Raw genomic sequence first — 17,257 nt, 5'->3', positions numbered from 1 at the left:
GCACTGAATAAGTTTCAATAATGATATTTCAGTTAGCCAAGCGGAAAAAATTCAAACTTCGACGTATTTTATACAATACGCCAGGGCCGAAGAGGATATGTACTTCATCGGTCATGTTAGGATTACACACGAATTTTTCGATAGAGAATTAATGCTACAGATGTGTTGTCGCACACCGCGCATCTAAGTGGGTTTACAAAAGTCGCCACTTGCGTCGCTGACGGGCACAGTGATCTGAATTTCGCGGAGAAATAAGCTGTAATTAGGGCTGTTAGCCGAAAGTTATATTCGTAATGATTTTGATACATTTAACTTGTAGGTTTTCCATCTGTTTCCCTCGCGATTGATGTTGTGCAGTAAATAAAAAGAATAAATAGATTGATTTAAACTCATCGCTGCGCTGCTGGCATTTTTGAAAACCGATTAAAATGCATCCGGATTGACCACGGAAATCAAGCTTAAACGGGACGGACTGTGACTGCTCTATAGAGCCCCACGAGATTACACTTCCTCAGTACCTCAGCCAGGAGTTCTTTTTCAATAGACGAGGTAGAGCTCACCCCAGACGAAATTCCTAAAGTGTAGGCATCAAACATTCATTTTTCATCTATGCCACCTCAAAAGGCGTGAAGTGGGTGGCTTTAGGTCATCAGACGCTAATGTTTACGAGAATGCAAAAATATTTCAATGACCGTCGTAGGAGATTTGGATGCCTGAACGAATAATTTATGCAAGTCTTAATGTTCGGAGAATATACCTTTTCAAGTTGAATGCAACTACATCGTCATGTGCAACCTAAAATAAAATCTCGACCCTTATAATAATAAACATGAATTGATAACCATTTTTTTGTTATTTTTTTCATTTTCGCTCTGCGCTTCCACCACTCAGGGTACGCTAGGGTCGTTCAGGCCTGCTTCTTTCTCTGGACCAGGGATGCCGACTTGCAAAAAATATTGGGGGGCCCAAACCGGTGATCTTGCCCCGGGAAATTTTATAAGTAGTTTTTTAATCATTTTAGAAGAGTCATATGATCAACATTTGAACCCTGATAATTCGAATCTCAATATCTGGACACTCCGGGGAGAATCGACAAGCCTGATACATTTTTTCCTCACACCCATAGCGAATTTTTGAGGGAACTCGGGCCCCCTCAGGCCCCATGGAGTCGGCGCCACTGCTCTGGACCCCTTGACTTCGTGCTGGGTTTTGTTGGGGCGTTCAAAGGGTTCACCTAGATTTGAAATCGGGAGTCCTCCATCAGTATTCCAACGTCTACCCTTCAGACCTCCGAGCTCCGCGGTGGAGCATCTTACTAACCACCACGCTCTGCTCCTCCTCACGTTGAATCTCCTCGAGTCCAGATTAAGGCCTATTGCTCCACATTCTCCCCCTCCCGCTTCCCCGCTTGCCCAACATCCCTCCCTCTGTCACGGTTTTTAGAATCCCCTTACTCCTTCGTACTTCCACACAATCTCCCCAATCTTTATCACCTCTGGCTTTTCCATCTCCTCATCCACCTTGTCCCGTTCCAACTTCCTCACCTCCTTTCTCACCTCCTTTCTCCTGCTTATGGATAATGGGGTCGTTCACCAATTTCATTATTATGGGTCACTATGGAGCTGGAAAATAAATGCAACAGTATTGTCCCTTTTTGTCGATCCGTCTTCCCAACTTATTTCCTGCGAATCATCGACGACTTCAGCCCTTTCTCAGCTAAGTTGATGACGTCACGAACTCTTGCTGAACGTGCTATCGGTTTTCCGCAACTCTTGGACCTCGCACATCAGTTTCGTGTGCTCCATTGTCGTTCCCAATCTTGCTAGCGATTCCATTCCTCGACGTGAAATTTTTCCTGATAATGAGGTAACGAACTGAAATTCTAATGACGTCATCAACTCATAATTAATGGGCTTTCGAGTTTTCTCATTTAAAAGACACGAGAGAGTGGCGAAAGTGGGAAGTTTCTTTTTCGACTTAATTTTTCGGAAATGTGGAAGGGGAACGAGAAAAGACTGGAGGTGATAGTGATATATGTGTGGAGAAGAATATAGAAGGTGAAGTGGACGAAGAGGAGGAGGATCGACGAAGTGCTGGACATGGTGGATGAGGAGAGGAAGGCTATTGATGATACACGAAGGAGACAGAAAGTTATACTGAGCGGGGAGGGGATGTTTAAAATACTTCCAGAGGGAAGAATGTTAGCTGTGCGAAAAAGGGGAAGGAAGAGAATAGGAAAAATAGAATGAAAGAGAGTAGGCCTTATTGTGAATTGAAGAGGGAAATTCAAGTTGTTAGGGAAGCAGACTAGAGCAATCTCCAAAATGTTTTATGTGTACCTACCTTACCCGGTATAATACTTTAATAATAATTATAATAATTTAAATTTGTAAAAAGACGTTCAGGAAGTTGCATTCATCAAATTCGATCTTCACATCGAATTGAATGACTTCTTCATATTTTCAATGAATCAATCCTAATATTGAGGAACCCATAAGAATAACTCTCTTTGATCAACTAAGTAAACGTACTTGCTTCAAAATTTCTCCTTTCATTCCCGCCAATCGCACTGCTCTCAAAGCTCTTACGTAATATCAACTCCTTTCCTATCTTCGCAGCGGTCTTCCTCATTGCATATTTCCAGAATTGGTTTCAAAATGTCGGCCGGAGATTCCGAACTCGGTAAGGGAATCAAAAATGTACATCTTTTAAAACGGCTCAAGCCCATTTGAAGAGATTCACATCATCTTTATTGCTAAACATCTAGTAGGGCAGTCTTCAATGTTCACTCATGGAGGCCAACTGAGCGATAAAAAAAACTTTCTTAACCGATTACATTTCCTTAACGTCTCCACTGCAGATAACTTCAAACTAGGATTATTATAACTGAGTGATTATTGAGCATTGAGGTAAAAATATATTATGCCATTATTTCGTGACGCAATGTTTTGGAGTAGTTACATGATTATGATGAAAGATCCATTAATTCGATATTTAGAAGTGACCAAGTTTGACAAAGCGTATCAAAAAATGTGATAATTAAAAAATACATTCTGTTGGAGTACTTAAATCATGAGGTTGGCATTCTGCAATCCTCATAATGTTTGTTACATTTCATTTCCGTCAAAATGTTAACCTCATGGGGTCGTTCACACTTGGTGCTATCATATCCGACGTCAGTGGCGGATCCAGGATGGGGAACAGTTGGGGGTTAAAATTCCAGCAGTAGTGGGGGTCGGAAAAATTACCATTCTACCCAGTGTAAATTCCTTAGAACCTCCCCTTGGGTATCCTATTAGTTTGGTATTAGCCCCTCCCCCAAAAAAATCCGTCCCTGTCCAACGTCAAGGTGACTGCTTAGAGGAGGTCCAAATCTGTCCAATAATCGAATTTGATCGCCTTTTAATCGATCTTCAAACATTTTCGCAGTGCGGCAATCAATTATGAGCGAACAATTTATTCCCGGTGCTAGCAATAATATATTTGCACTCCCAAGGCATATTGTTGATAGGCTATGAATTCAATTGAATATACCGTCTCGAGTATAAAGTTTGGTTGATATTCCTAACTGTACGGCTTTTGTAAAAAAATTAAAATTCACGGTGGGTAAAAGCTCATATGGTCGCCGGCTGGAGAATCTTCTATCGTAAAATTCGTCCCTGAGTTTCGTATGCTGGACAAAGATAAGAATATGGTGAAATTAATTCCTTCACTAGTTTCCTTTAATTGAAGAACAGGCCGCATAGTTATTATTTATCCTTTTTATTTTCTTAAATATTGGATAGATATAGTATATTACTTTAATGTAGGATTCATATTTTATTAATTTTCGAGGCTACTACAGCTGTTACCTGGATGTATTTCTATGAGTGGATATTAGATAGCATATCATATACACTCAATAAGTGATGGCTTAATTATCTTTGATGACTGTGCAAAACTTCACCGAATGAAATTGTGTTACTTAATTATTACGGCTTCAATTTATAACCATTGACGATATTAGCAGTTAAAATTCAAGTAGCAATTGGTTATGGAGTAATTAAATGTGAATTGAGTGGCCATACACAGTCCATTGACTTAAGACCGCAGGAGTATAGTGCTTAATGGATGCAATCGATGAAGAAAATCGCTATCGCATTGACTGCGGCTTCGATTTATCGAGTGATCGAGGGAGCCGAGTGAAATTAGCGAGGTGAAGAAATAAAGTGTCGCTCCGCGAAGCCAATTAACCCTCTCTGTAGCGGTCTCCCCGGCATCAACACAACTCCCACTTTCAGCAAGGATCCGAAGAGTTAAGGGCATAAGATCCTCTAGACGGAGCGATTTATCACTACTGAAGGTGCTGCTGGGTACCGCACCCACCTGGAAGGGTGTCTTCGCCAGATATCCTCTCATCAAACGGGTGGGCGTTACGCCGTGGAATTCTCTGGCATTTACCACTGGGAACGCCTAGACGATGATGGAGGATATACAAGGTTTAAAATTTTGATTTAATAAATGTGTTACCTGACAAATAATTTGAAAGGATTGTTCTCGTTAAAGGGTTGTCAGGCAGGCCTCTAGTACCGTTGATGGAGGCTTACGCGGAGTGCTGCAAAAGGCGTAACTAGGTTTCCGGGTGTTTCCTCCGAGTCGATTCATCTTCATGACGACGCGGAGGAAATCCCGGATGCCTAGCTGCGCCTACTGCTTCTAGTACCTATCTAACGATCTGATCGTTGGATTATTCTTCCACATAGAATAATCCCCCAAGATCGTTAGAACATGCCTGGCATGCCTGGTTTCGCTAATAGTAGGGCCCTCTTCGTTTCTATAGCGTTGAGGTGTTTTTCCCTCTCCCGTTCCTTCCGCACTTTTCCTCTCCCAGAGGCGTCGTCGGGCTCCTATCGCGGCGGCGCCTCATTCCTTTTCCCTTCCTCTCCTCCCCCTCCCCGGGTGATCGGGCGTATAAGCCACTGGCTTGGTTCCCGGCCCCGGTGTGTTGTATCCTCGGGGGGTTCGCCCTGAACCCTCATACTCTTTGCTTCTAGTACCACAGTCGAACGCCGTAGCCATAGGCTACGGTTAGACCACGGACGGTTCATAATCCAACGATTTGATGCTTGGATTTTTCTCTTCTATAAAAAAATCTTCCAAAATCGTTGGCATAACAAATTATGGTTTCCCTATTATAGGGCCACGGTCGCTTTCATAGCGGCGATGGTATTCCCTATCCTACCCTGCCACTCGTATTCCTAACCTAGAGGCGGCGTCGGGCTCCTTATCGCGGCGGCGCCTCTTTCCTTTTTCCCTCCCTTCCGTACCCCTCCCAGGGAGCGCGGGCGTATCAGTTGTAGTACTGGGTCCCGGCCCCGGTGCGTTGTAACCTTCTAAGGACCCTCCTTGGGTCCTCATTGGTGCCTCTAGTACCATTGACCTCCAACGGCATCGGATGTAGTTGGCCACTGACAACCGTGCGTGACCATTGATGATATGCGAATCTAGAGAATAATATCTGGATCATTCTCTTCATAGGATGATAGACCATTTCTCTTGGGATAGTAAACCTGGTTTCGCTAGTGGTAGCTCGCTTTGCCCTGATGGCTGCGAGGGCATCTTCCATCTTTTCCCTTCTGTTCCTATTACTACCCTGGTGGCGTCAGCGGGCTCCATTAAAAGTTTTTCAATATTTAAAGCTCATTTTCATCGCAGATTTTTATTCAATTCTATCTAATTGACGCCAAAACACTGTGAACTCGAGATAAAAGGTACTGTTTATAACATTGTTATAGCTGATTGGTTAAAAAAAGCAACCAAATTGTGGATATCAAAATGATTTCACATTATCATTAGTAATCAAATGCCATATTTATAGCAAGCTATCTTGTATATCAACTTAATACTTGATGGCGATATTTGGTGGAACTTCCCAGTGAGAAATGGGTGGTGGAATCCACGTTGAACCCACGTGGAATCCACGTTGAGTGCTGGATATTTGGTGGTGGTGGATATTGAGTGGTTGGACCCACGTGGAATCCACGTTGATTTCAAGTGGATTTGTGGTGATTATCATAAAATTTTAAACAGAATTTCTAATTTGTGGAACTTAACTCTCTGGTGACATTGCGTCATTTATCATCCTGAAACCACGCTAGTTATGTGAAAATGTATCGCACATTCTATTTTTATATAATTCGTGGAAAGGCAGCCATGAGAGCACATGAAAAATCGTAGACACATATATAGAAGGTTTAGATATAGAGTGGTTGAGGTTTTAATGGTTTTAGGACAGCACCAACTGCTGTTTTAATTTTTCCACCAAATTTCCACGTGGGTTCCACGTTGATTCCACGACCAAAAACACGTGGTATCCACGTTAATTCTCCACGTGGGTTCCACGTGGATTCCACCACCCATTTCTCACTGGGTTGGTGACAGGAAGCATAATAAAAGATGCACTGTTGTACGCTCCACAGAAGTTTACTTGACGGATACAGGCTTCGACATTACACTATGTCACCTTTGAAAATGACATAGTGTACTGATGCACTGAATTGTTGAGGCCTTTACTTTGTAGAATTCCATTATATGGTTGGAAGGAAATTACTTTGCTTTGTAGAAAAGCAAAGTAATTTCCTTCCAACCATATGACATAGTGTACTATCGAAACCTGGGTCGGTCAAGCAATACTCCGTGGAACATACAACAGTGTATCTTTCATTATGTTTCCTATCCTGTATAGGATAAATTAAAGATACGAGTGGTTGCGCTCGGTCTGAGGGGCCGAATGAGTCTAAATGAGCGCAAAACTCCCGCGAAGTAAAATTAAAACTCATGCAGCGGGTAATATATTAAAAATAGTAAACTACTGAGGAGTGTGAAGACCTTCGAGACATGGTGCTGACGATAAAATAGACGGATAAGGTGTGAAATGTGGAGGTACTTAGAAGAATAGGAGGAGAAAAGACACTATGAATCACAGCACGACAAAGAAGAACACGGTGGATTGGCAACAAAATAAGACACGACAGAAACGTGTGAAATATAATTAAAGGAAAAAATGGTGGAATAGTCCACAGAAGAAGAACAAGAGAAAAGAACGTCGGACAGATTAAGAAGTATATGAGGAAGAAGAGTCATAATAGCAGCCGCATTGAGCCGTAAAGCAGAAAGGTGCACTAGCTTGGGATACGACGGAATGGAGTGCTGAAGTATACCAAACTTAGGAAATGCAATGCAATGTCTGTTTTGATGCAAGGGGTATGGACTGAAGTATGTTATTCTTCGTCTCTATCATCAGGTATATCTACGAACACGTCTGAGAAGATATAACCAATATAAGGTTTATGTTAAAACTATTTCTGTCATAATTTATCATCATTAGTCAATAAGCCTTGAACAATCTTGCACGTTAAAGTTGTTAATTTTGCAATAGCAGCACAAATTGTTGCTATATTTGTTTAAACATTTAATATTGTTTAAAAATTACAGTATTAGTTTATACCGATTCTTAGACGTTGTGTAAACATTCTCGCGCAAGAAAATTGATAATTTTGCATTCACAGCAAAAAATGTTGCTATATTTGTTTAAGATTGGTTTGACGCAGCTCTCCATCCTATCCGCTAGTCTTTTCATAGCGACATATTTCCTCTCTTTTACATCCTTTATAACCTGTCCTATGTAACTCATTCGGGCCCGTCGCTTACCATTCTTCCCTTTCAACTGCCCATCTACTATCTAGCAATTTGATCGATGGATTTTTCTTCCTCATAGGAAAATCCTCTAAAACCGCTGGCACATTGATGGCTTTGCCTGGTTTCGCTGTATAGTTGGGCCCTCTTCCCTTCTATAGCGTTGAGGTGTTTTTCCCCATCCCATCCCTACCGAACCTACCCTACCCCAGAGGCGTCGACGGGCTCCTATCGCGGCGGCGCCTCTTTCCTTTTTCCTTCCTCTCCTCCCCCTCCCCGGGTGATCGGGCGTATAAGTCTCTGATTTGGTTCCCGGCCCCGGTGTGTTGTATCCATGGTTGTATCCTCGAGGGGTTCGCCCTGAACCCTCATACTCTTTGCTTCTAGTGCCACAGTCGAACGCCGTCTCTGATTTGGTTCCCGACCCCGGTGTGTTGTATCCCTAGGGGGCTCCCCTTGAGCCCTTAATCCGTTTGCCCATCTACTATTGTTTTCAGCAGGCTATCATGCCTCATAATGTGGCCAACTAAGTCTTCTGCTCAAGGTTTTTAGGAGGCTTCTCTTTTCTTTCCACTCATCTTAGCACTTCCCCCTTACATACACGGTTTATCCATTTTATCTCCGTTCTTCTGCGGCATATTTTATAAGGAGTCTAATACTTCGTTCCACCGTGCTATTTTTATTCGCTGGACATGGATGGTGCGAGGCTCTCCTTTGCGATGGGGCGGTGGGGTGGGGTGGTTGGCGGAGGAGGCGGCGAGGGGGAGGAGGAGGAGGAGGAGGGGGCGGTGGCCCTTCTCTCCACGCGAGTGTTTTCATTTTCGACGGAAGAGAGGCTGGCACCCAGTGGGACGCCTATCCCAATTCACCGATTTCACTCCGCACTGCTCAACCATCTTCCTTGGTCCGGAATCCAACTCGCTCCGTCTCCACGACCACTTTCGACGGGCAGTTTAGCTCGCATTCACCTGCGAATGTGACGACGGTGGATCATCTCATCGCTCCGATTTCGAATTCGAAAGATGGAAAGGGAGAACAAATGCTATCTCCGAGGCGCTTCCGACCGGAAGATTGGACGTTGGTGTTCCCTTCTGCACCACGTACACAAAAATTAAGATCTGAATCAATTGAATAGTTGTGACTGTCTTATATAAGTTGAAAAAATTATTTTACGTTTGTGATTTACTATCTCTTTCATATCTTCTGAAAATATGGATAAAATAAATATTTATAACTATTTTATGCGTTGTAATAAATTTTAATAGCCGTAGAGATTCCCTTCTCTTCAAATCAGCTGAAAATAGCAAATTCGAAGTTATTTTTCTTTCTTGGTTTCTTCACTCTTCAATTGATAATGGTTAATTTAATTTTTATGACAAATTTTACGGAAGTGAATAAATCGGAGAGTCTAAAAGGTTTTGCAAAGAAAAAGTTGAATAAATCAATTTTGCAATTAAAAGGTTATATTAATCAATTAAAAAAGGTATCGATTACTTGCGCATTTTAAATTCATATTGTAAATGATCGGTATTTTATAATCTAGACGAGAGAAAAAATCAAGGGAGACTATAACAACATAGCAATCAGTATTTTCAGTAGCTTTGAAGAAATGGCAATATCACGATGGATAATAAAATTTATTACGTTTAAGTATACGTGGTGGAAAGAGCGTAACATTAATCTTATTAAGTGAATAAAATGAAAAAGAGCGAATGACACAAATATCGAATGGATCACCATAGTTTTCCTCGCCTATCACTTTTAATGCTGTTCAATGAAAATAGCCTCATACTTGTTCAGAAGCTCTAAGTATTTCGTTTACGTAAACGCCAGTTCTCCTTGAAGCCCATAAGATTTTCCTCACTAAAAGTATAAAGACTCTTCTTTTCGGGAAATCACAAGATAAATAAAAAACTAATTGAGAGGATTAACACCTTTTGACCAAGTTCAAACTCAGTCAGTTCTCAGTCTTAATGATATGAGTGAAATTTAGCGCATTTCAGTAATACTTCGATATCATAAAAAGAAGTGTGTCCTACATCTCCAAGAATGATAGCAGATAATTATACCAACACATAGAAACTCACGAAAATGTGCATCTTTATGTCGTATCCCCTAATGGTGCAGATTAAAGCCCTTTACTCTGTACGAGGATAATCTTTTCAACCTCCGAAGACTCATATAAGTTTTAGCATAGAAAATTTTTCATCATTTTACAATTTATTAAAAATATTTGTGTGCAAAGTTTGCTTACATTTGTAAATTTAAACCAAACTTAGAGTTTCCGAGAGTATGGAATTATCCTTCAAATCGATGGGCGATCTTTTCAATATCCTCTTTATAAATGCCTCCCACCTGTGAGGAAGGATGAGGGCATTCGCGACACCTATGAGTTTCTGTTGGCCAAAAAAATGTATCGAAAAAAATGCCATGTCTTTGTGTCACGCGCGGCATTGGCAATTTCATAAATACACTGGAAGTGTATTGTATGGCATCCTACTGATTTCCACGCCAATCAACACTCGCGTGACGGGAGGTTGAAAAAAATCACTCTTGGATAGCTCAGTTCCTGACATTTTAATTGATAAAATTATAGTTTTGGCGAAATGATGCCTAAATAGAGGGTAAATTACCCCATTTTATGCATAGTTAGTATCGCAAATAAGCAAAAATAATTTCTGTTCCCTTCCGTTCCTTAAGAAAAATTAATGCTAAAAATAGTTGAATGGCTATTTCAGACTCCTAGTTGTTACTATTCTAATTCCAGTTATCAACATCTACTATAAGCAGTTGAGATTATAACCTCAATATGTGAGAAAACTTGGTGAGTGAATATGATATTTGGTAATCGATAAAATTGAAGGATTTGAAGTAGTAGTAAATAGCACTTCCAGTTTTAGAAATTATTCATCGTTTACAATTGAATAAAGATCAATTAGGTGTTAGATTACCTTCTGATACTACTCTAACGGTGCAAGGTGGCCCCGGGAAAGTAATGCCCCTCATCACCCTGAGTGTGCGAAAATCTCAAGCCTTTGACTTACTGCGGGGAGAGCTCGACCCTCAACTATTCAAAGTGAAAATCAGGAGACTATGAGTGAGTGAGGTTGTTAAAAAAAATCATATATTATTAAATAATTTTTTTTCTAAGGGTTTAACTTCAATTTGGCAAGAAATGTGGACATTCTATGATCTGATTTACACTCTGTTGTCACGGAAATCCATCCAAGCTATATCGTCAATCGACGGGACAGCTGGACGTGGCTTAAGGGCAGTGGCGTAGCTTGAGCTCCGGTGCAAAGAAACGAAGAGGGAGTCATTAATATGCCTCTTGGAATCCAATATTCAATACGCACTGTGATACCCTTTAAGTAATAATGTACGTACAGTAGCCTCAACTCAATCAGTAAATTCTGACTCAATTAGTAAATTTCCGCATGACCTTCAAGTTTAAATTTCACATATTAACCCCTAAAAAACCCTGGGCAGATGAGCACATTGGTACCTCATATATCCTCCTGGAATCCAACATTTCAAGTAAATACAGTTTAAAATAAGACACCACTAGTATCAACAAAATCAGTAAAATTCCGCATAATCTTAATGGGAAACGTGATAACCCTTTAGAGTGTTGGGGTTCTGTTTCAAGGGTCCCGGGATCGAGTCCCGGGCAAAGACTTCGCACGCCTCTAAGTTCCTCGAGGTGCGTGGTTGCATAGAGAAAGGAACTAGTCCCCCTACCCTGTGAGTGAATAACAATCCACACGCTTGTGGCTTAGCTCTACCCTCCCCTCGCCAAACCAACCCTTAAATTGGATTACTGGGTGACTAATAATCTCCTACTTCCGTATAATCTATATAAAGTAGTTAGGGTACTTCTACGCTAGGGTACTGATCTGAGTATCGCGGATTCTATGCCATCTTAGGTGAATCCTTTGTGCAGCTAAGGGAAAATCCCCGAAGCAAAAAGTGTCCCAGGTAAAGATAGTAACCCCCTTCCCAGAATGCGTAAAATTAACTTGTCTGTGAAAAGAAAATACACAACCCTGGACCGTAACCGTAACTTTTCTCTGGAAAATTATTTATTTATTTGTACGACGCGTTTCGACGCTGAGGCGTCATACTCAAGTACACAACATACAAGCATGACGCCTCAGCGTGGAAACGCGTCGTACCAATAAATAATTTTCCAGTGAAAAGTTACCAGGGTCGTGTATTTTCATTTCAACATGGATTTTCACAAAGTAAAAGCCGAATCGATTGAATTCAACTCGTCTGTGGATTAGTATGGGGCGAGGTTTACCCGCACCGATCCAAAAAATCTTGTGGGTTAAGTCATTGAGTACGAACCTATGCGAATTTTATGCTTACAAATCTGGGGCACCCTTAAACCATTTGGGGCCCTTGAACTGCCCAAAGTAGCGTCGCCACTGCTCGTAGGCCTTTTGGATGCGCTGGGGGAGCGGTTCGGGAGGCGCACGGCGGCCAAGCACAATACTGATCCTCTGTGCAGCCTCGCGGACCCCTCCCTCCCCACACCCCCTGTACCGCGGGGGTGCGGTCATCCTCCGCCCCCGGGGGGCCTCCCGCGGACGCGGGGCGACATCCCGCCTCGCCGGTCGGGGTGGTTGGGAGGGACGACTCGTCAAACGGCCCAAAGGTTTTTATCCGTTTTCTTTCATCGTGCATGCATTGGGGTGGAGTGGGTGTCGCCGCCAGGGTGCCGCCGCCCCCCCGGGGGGAGGCGTGGGAGGAAGGGGCATCCGCGAAGGGGCGTGGGGGCCGCGGAAGAGCGGCCGTTGTCGCGAAGGGAGACGCGAAGCCCCCGACTGGTGTCCCTGACAGAACCCTCGCTGCAGACGGGACCAACCCCATGGACGCTAGCTAGGGCGACGGCCCTCTGGAGGTACTGCTGCAGAATAGGAGACCGTAAGGTAAGGGCCCCATTTGACAGACACTCCGATCAATACCAGAAACCAGACATATCTCGAAGGGTTAAGCTAGACTAATGAAGGCCCTACTTGGTGTCGTCGTGACAATTGGAGAAAATTTGCACTAGTCTTATTTGAAAACGAAATATTTTATGCAAAATTACCAAGAGTGTCGGTGAGAGCATTTCTTCTCCGTTCCGAACTGTTAGAAAAGTGGGCGGCAACCAGAAATAGTACTCAAAGTTCGGTAAAAAATAAATGATCTTTGGCTGACGGAATTAAAAATGATAGCAAACCCTACCCCAGAGGAGCCAATAAGGGGACACCAGTAGGTAGCATAGGATAAGAAGACCCCGATTGACGGCACAGGGGAGGAGGACATGAAGAAAACGAGGTGTTCGATGAAAAATTTAAAGTCTTCACTTACTTGAGTCTCTCCTCAAGAATACTCCTCACTGCAGAAGGAAAGAAGCAGGCTGTCTCTCGGTAGGGGACTGTCAGCTCTGTCCTTCCTGGGTAACTAGTAACTATTTCACATCACCACTTCCTCAGAGGCACACCGGATAGACCGACTGGAACGGTCTTCCACGAGTTATGTCAGTGTATCAACAACGGGTCTCACCGATCCGACAGCTATCACAACAACAAATTTAAAAAAACCCAACAGCAAACGCAACTGTCACTGCTCAATCACACTGTTCGGTTGTTCCAAGATCGGTAAACAACAACAACCAAGATACAACTTGAGGCACCAAAATATCACGGGTCACCGTCCGGTTGTGCTGGTAGAGTCACGGGGCACACGAAACACGAGGTCCGGCAGCCGCGGAGAAGGGGGTCTTGAAGATGAGAGAGGTCTCTATGAGAGGTGGTCTCGTTCGGATGTGTTCGGCGCCGCGGCAAGGGGGTTTGTCTTTGCGAGCGGCGGCGGCTTGGTCTTGGCTGGAGGCGAGAAGCCGCACGTTGGGGCGGTGAGCGGCAAATGAGAGAGTGCGGAGGCCGCCCGGGATGTCCGAGAGAGCGGCGGGGTGGGGCGGGGAGGGCGCGCCCCGCCTCGCCCTCGGAGGGGCGGGCCGCAGCACTGGGGCGCCCAGTGGGCGTGGCGCGCGCGACTCTCTCCCCCTTCTCTGCCGGGTGGTGGTGGCGGGAGTGGGTGGTCGGCGGCTCCATCACGGACGGCTCCCATTGTTCGCGCGTGCGATCCGCGATTGAGTCAGAGCGGCTTTTGGTGGACGGAGCGAAAGGGCTGCTGCGTGAGGGTGGACGGTGGGCGGAGGGGGGTGACCATCCTGCTGCCGACCTAGGCGACAATGGTGATGGTAGGGTTGTTGTCAACAATTCTGGGGTCATGAATGCGGATGGCAACAATGATGATAGCGCCATAGCCATGACAGCTATGTTGATGGCGACAACATTGCTGATAACAATTGAATACCGATGACAGCATGACAATGAGGTAGATGACGGTAATATCATTGACCTAAATGTCGATGGCAACAATGATCATAATACTATAGCTATGACAGCGATGTTGATGGCGACAATATTAATGTTAACAATTGATTGCAACAGTACCGATAGCAACTATATGCATGGCAATAAGGTCGATCACATAGTGTCAATGACTGAAATTTTGATGGCAATAATGTCAAAGGCAACGATGTTTTTGATAACAATTTTGATAGTAACTGTAATGACGACGACATTGTCAGTGGCAACAATGCTGATGACAGCCTGGTGACCCAGACGACCGAGGTGATGGCCGGGTTATTGGCAACAATGCAGTGGGCATCAATACTAATTACAACAATGATGATAACACTATAGCTATGACAGCGATGTTGATGTTGACAATACTGTTGATAGCAATTAATTGCAGCTATGCCGATGTCAACTATATGTATGGCGATAAGTTCGATCAGATCTAAGTCAATGGCAGTTATAACAGTCGATGACAACAACGTCAAAGACAAACATGTCAAAGACAACACTATCAAAGACTGCAATGCCAATAAAAGAAATGTCGATGGCAACATTGTCATTGACAACAATGCCAATCACAGAAATATGAAAAACAGCAGTGCCAATAACAGAGATGTCGATAGCAACAGTATCAATGACATGAATGTTTCGATAACAGTTTTGATTTTGACTGAGCTGACGACAACATTGTCGATGGCAACAATGTTGATGACAATAATGTTTTTGATCGCAATGTTGCCAATAAAAATATTAATGGCCATAGCGATGATAGCTTTTTCGTGACAAAAGACGATAACGTGGATGATATTAATGCTTCTCATGAGCTACACAGAGAAGCGTGGCGGCCTAGCGATTCAGAATTTGGTTAATGAGGTAATAGCCCTAGATGCGAGAGTTTATCTCATAGACTTTCTCCTCCATTCTTCCTACACTTTGGTATAAAACGCAATGCTTGTTTGTTCCTCAAATGAATACGAAAGTACATTCAAAAACATGATCCCGAGTGTTTCAGGAAGAAGCATCTTTAACTAGTCCAACCTGTTGAGCCTAAGTTGTCGTTCAAAGCTCGGCGAAATGATCAAAGGTTTCAAATCATACCCTATAGTGAAAGGGAAAACGCGTTTACTGTCAGCCGTTCGACTTTTGCGTGATGGATCCAAGAATAGAAATCTTTTTGACGGGAGAAGAGCAGCCGTGTCCGTCTCCGGAAATCAGTGTTGAAATCCTCAACTGGACGACGATGTTCAATGCCGTAATTTTGCAATCCATTTCGAATTGCTCCCATTTCTCGTCATCACTCTTCACGGCTCACTAGCTTGACTCTCTCCGCACGCACTGTGACTGTGACTGCCAATGAAATTTCTCTTCATCTCCGCGGGCTCTTGTAAAGATATATTACGATTACTTTACCTAGAGATACTATAAAGATTTACCATAAAGACATCACGTATTACTTTACCAAGACCTAACCTTACGCTGTATTAACGTTGTTTCTTATTTATAAGCCCAAAAGTGTATAACTTATTACCTGTTTCATGTCTGAAAGCAAAAAATAATAACGCAATTATGAAATATATACAGTCTTGGATGTTTAGAATGAAAAGTATGGAGGATATTTTTCTATGATATAATACCATGCAATACATGTACGTACTTACTTCAATTCAAATGCCGTGCCTAAAATGTTTCTTTGTCAGTATGACCCTATGTCAATGATGGTAGCCATAAAACAGGTTGTCCTTAATGGCTACCTAAAGTTACTCCGTTTTATGTAATTAATTCTATTCTGTACTTTTTATTTTTTTGGAGTAATAAAACAATTTATTTGTAATTATTATATATTATTTATATTATTTCCATTCTCTTTCCTAGATTGTACTGTTCAATAATTGTTTATCCAATACTAGAATTTTCTTAACTCATTCTAAACCTGAGCTGCTTCGGGAAGAAATTAAATTTTAGACTTCTCGTTTTTTTTAAATGTGAAAACTTTCTACTCAATCATAATAGGGTAGTTTCCTTCATCGAGGAAAACGAAATGCATTGATTGCGAACTCTGCTACCTGCTAGCAGCCTGCATCGTATCAGCGCTCAGAGCCTCGCCCCAAGGTCACCTCACACGGCCACAGCTGGAAAGAGAAATACGTCACACGGACTTTTCCCAGCATTCCTACTTAGCCGTCGCGATTCCGCGCGCTTGAAAATTTTCACTTTTCGTTTTATCGCGAAAAATAGATATCGTCATTTAAAAATCTAAAAGCGTCAAATACGTACTCCACGAGTAATAATCTTTCGATTTAGGCAATAAAAAAATAAAAGGAAACCACCCTTTTATTATGCCAGCTACATATTTTGCCATTAAACTTTACAGCTCAAGAGGACGCGTCAGTGGCTAGGGAGAGGTCTGGACCCCTCTCCCCCTGACATATAAAAACACAATTATTTTTCCTTCATAAAATAAAACAATATTGAAAAATCATTAATTAACAAAACATTTCTCTAAATTTTTCGTTTTTCAAAAATTCCCCCCCCTGGTTTTGGACCCCCCCCCGAACGAAATTCCTGGCCACGCAAACAGAACGCGTAGTTTATATCTTTCCTGTATAGAGCTGAAAATATATATACATTTTCGATGTTACTTAGAAGCAGAATTGGGTTAGGATGAGTTAAAGGAATCTCGACGAATAAACAGTACTGCTCGTATCATAGTGCATATATTTTCCGTTTATTTATTCAAGAGTTCACAAAAAATTAAGTTGTTTTGCGAAGATAGGTCTCACTGCTTGATGCTGGTATCATTTTCTTTACACTTGCGAAACAGTTTATGGAGGTGTTTCCAACATTTTTTTTTATAGCGCACGCTCAAAATCTAAAAAAAGTATGGTATGGTATTTGGAGGAGCCGACCGACAGCTGAGGTCATTTGCGCCATGAGGAAAGGGTAGGTAAGGGAGGATGGAGAGAAACCCGGCGCCGGCATTAGCCTGCTCTTAACGAAAGGCGCCAAGGGGACCACGGCTTAACTTCCCATCCGACGGACGGAGTGTTGCACTTCAAATGTCCTCCACACAACATTCAAGCAGGGATCGGGCAGTCTCTGAAAATTATCTGCCGCTGCCGGGATTTGAACCCGAGCCCACCGGGTGGAAAGCCAACACTCTAGCCACCACA

General features: G+C 42.8%; 1 protein-coding gene across 1 annotated transcript in view; it reads right to left on the bottom strand.

Moving 5' to 3' along the window:
* Positions 1-13,573, bottom strand: part of LOC124171474 (histone-lysine N-methyltransferase PRDM16-like) — a 61,172-nt gene extending 47,599 nt beyond the window's left edge. The window contains exon 1 of the mRNA XM_046550651.1: positions 13,033-13,573. The gene's annotated coding sequence lies outside the window, so the exon portion shown is untranslated. The remainder of the gene's footprint in view (positions 1-13,032) is intronic.
* Positions 13,574-17,257: the final 3,684 nt, after the last annotated feature.

This window comes from Ischnura elegans, chromosome X, assembly GCF_921293095.1.
Source record: "Ischnura elegans chromosome X, ioIscEleg1.1, whole genome shotgun sequence".
NCBI lineage: Eukaryota > Metazoa > Arthropoda > Insecta > Odonata > Coenagrionidae > Ischnura > Ischnura elegans.
Note: the sequence above shows the minus strand (reverse complement) of the source record. Positions and strands in the feature narration are given on the sequence as shown.